The 2,492-nt window shown below is 50.4% G+C and overlaps 1 protein-coding gene across 1 annotated transcript in view; it reads right to left on the reverse strand.

Moving 5' to 3' along the window:
* The window catches only part of SLC28A1 (solute carrier family 28 member 1), a 60,436-nt gene that overhangs the window by 22,285 nt on the left and 35,659 nt on the right, over positions 1–2,492 (reverse strand). The gene's annotated exons all lie outside the window — the stretch shown is intronic.

Raw genomic sequence — 2,492 nt, forward strand, 5'->3', positions numbered from 1 at the left:
CTTAGGGAGGTACCTTGCACTCTCCTCAGCAAGTTCAATCCCCGGCCTATGATTCTGGCCCTAATCTCCTTTGGCTGCTTTGGGCCTGAGTAGAAGGACCCACATCTATCTGGTGCTCCCCCTCCACTCCACGCCAACAAGCTCCGATTTGGACTCCCCACGGATCTCCAGCCAGTGTCTCCTGTCGCCTCCCTCCCTGCCTGTGACCAGGTGACCCGTCTTTTTATTCATTCCTGGTCTCAGCACGTCTTTCTTCACAACTTCTCTCCCATGCACCCCTTCCACCCCAGGCCCACGGTCCCCCTGACATCTTTGTAGGGCAGCTTGAGCATGTACACAGTGACAAGGATGGTAGTCACTTCAATGTCTTTCTCTGGAGGGCTGGTCTAAGAACCTCCAGTATGGCTCTCTACTGGTGCACTGGGAAGTCAGAAACGGGAGGGAGGACGCTGTCCACACGCAGGTAGGGGAGGGGTCCAGACGTGGTGCAAGCAGTTCATGTGCTTGGCGGATAACTGAAAGGTTGGTTGGGGGTCGAATCCACCCACAGGTGCCTCAGATGAAAGGTCTCACAATCGATTTCCCCAAATTTATCATGGAGAACACTATGAAGGGGAGTCCTGGGACACGCTGCCCAATCCCTCTGTACCAGAACCCTGGCAAGCGGAGCGGATGTACAGATGGCAATCCTGAGACTCTGAGCGGACCAGGAGACAAGGATGATCCGAGCTGGGGTACTAGCACGTGGCAAGGCCGAGGGAATGGAAAGAGTACTCAGGAGAGAGCTGGCGTTGGCCTGCTGCCTTTGACCGTGTTGAGACACAGCGGACAATGCACGAGCAAGGAGAAACCAACCTCCTGGAGCCCCTCCTGGGACGGAGACACCTGGGCAGATCTGGGGTGCAAAGGGAGCAGAATGGGAGCCGAGGGCAGTCGGTGAGAATAGTAGTGGCACAGCGGGCCGGAGTGAGGATAGAGCCGGTGCAGAGGGTGGAACAGCTCATTAGTCAAGAGCTGTTGCCTTTGGGTGGACAGCCTCCATGGAGGGGATGTTGTCTGGAGATGCTGGACGACTCCAGGCACCCACCCTCCTGCCTGAGTGTGGGCCGGAACGAGGCTATTCCCTGTGTCTGCCCAGCGCTGTGCCAGGTCCAGGTCAAGGAGCTGTGAACAGAGAAGCACTTTTTCTGTCTTGCTTTTCCCACCATACTTTCTTGGTGACCAGGGATGAGGCTCCCTCCAGCCCCCACACCTGGACAACCCCCTGTCATCCTACACCTGCCTGACTTGCTCAGCCCACCAATGACCATCCACTGTAGCCATTCCAAGCAGAACAAGCCTTGTGCCTGTGTGACCGACAGACTTGTGTACTCACCCCTGCCACCATCAGAATACTCACACAGGCCATGTATCAGGCTCCTGTCCCACCCACGGGCACACAATCAACAGTGTAGCTACAAACACCTGCTCACTCTGCTGACAGCTGTGTTTCATGAGCAGGCAGCACAAACCCTGCCCACACACCCGCTAGTTCCATACTCCACTGACCTGGAGACAGGAGGGGCGTGCCCAGTTCTGCCAGACAAATGCCCAAAGTAGCATGCTCACCTCACCAATCCAGATACACCCAAACAAACAAACAAACAAACAAAATGAGAATGTAACAAACACATAACAACAAATAATCTATCGCTTCTCGGCCTTTTGACTAGCTCAAGTGTAGTAACAACAAGTCATCTACAATGTTTCAGAGACAACAGATAACTTCACATTGAATAAAGAAATAGGATAAAGTGGCACAAGCAAATGACCAACATAAAGAAACTGGAAATCTCTCAGAAGAAGAGTAACTACTAGAACTATCTGATAAGGAGTTCTATACTGGTGAGCAGAGGATTCTGGGAATACATGAACCTCAGGAGCAAGAGATTCTATAAGAGTCTAGACCAGTGGTTCTCAACCTTCCTAATGCCACGACCCTTTCATACGGTTCCTCCTGTTGTGGCGACCCCCCAACCATAAAGTTATTTTTGTTGCTACTTCACAACTATAATTTTGCTACTGTTATGAATCGGGCGACCCCTGTGAGAGGGTTGTTTGATCCCCAAAGGGGTCTCGACCCACAGGTTGAGAACCACCTAGTCTAGAACCTCACAGCAGGTCATTCTGGGAGGGTGTGGACTCTTTTGGGATCATAATGCTAGAAAATTAGATATCAGTAGTGGGAAGATGAGCAGGAAAAATTTTTAAACATGAAAACTTAATAGCAGCCTACTTTAAAACTACCTGGTAATAGAAGAAATAAAATGTTTTTAAAAAATACAACATATCAAAACCCTTGGGATACAGCCAAAGCAACACTCAGAGATCAATTTATACCATTAACATATACGGAGGGAGGGGAAAAATGAGGACCTAATGTCGGGGGTTTAAATGGAGAGAAAATGTTTTGAGAAACGATGTACAAATGCGCTTTACACAATTGATGTGTG

This window comes from Echinops telfairi, unplaced genomic scaffold, assembly GCF_000313985.2.
Source record: "Echinops telfairi isolate 266 unplaced genomic scaffold, ASM31398v2 ScPeMD7_7;HRSCAF=31, whole genome shotgun sequence".
Classification (NCBI taxonomy): domain Eukaryota; kingdom Metazoa; phylum Chordata; class Mammalia; order Afrosoricida; family Tenrecidae; genus Echinops; species Echinops telfairi.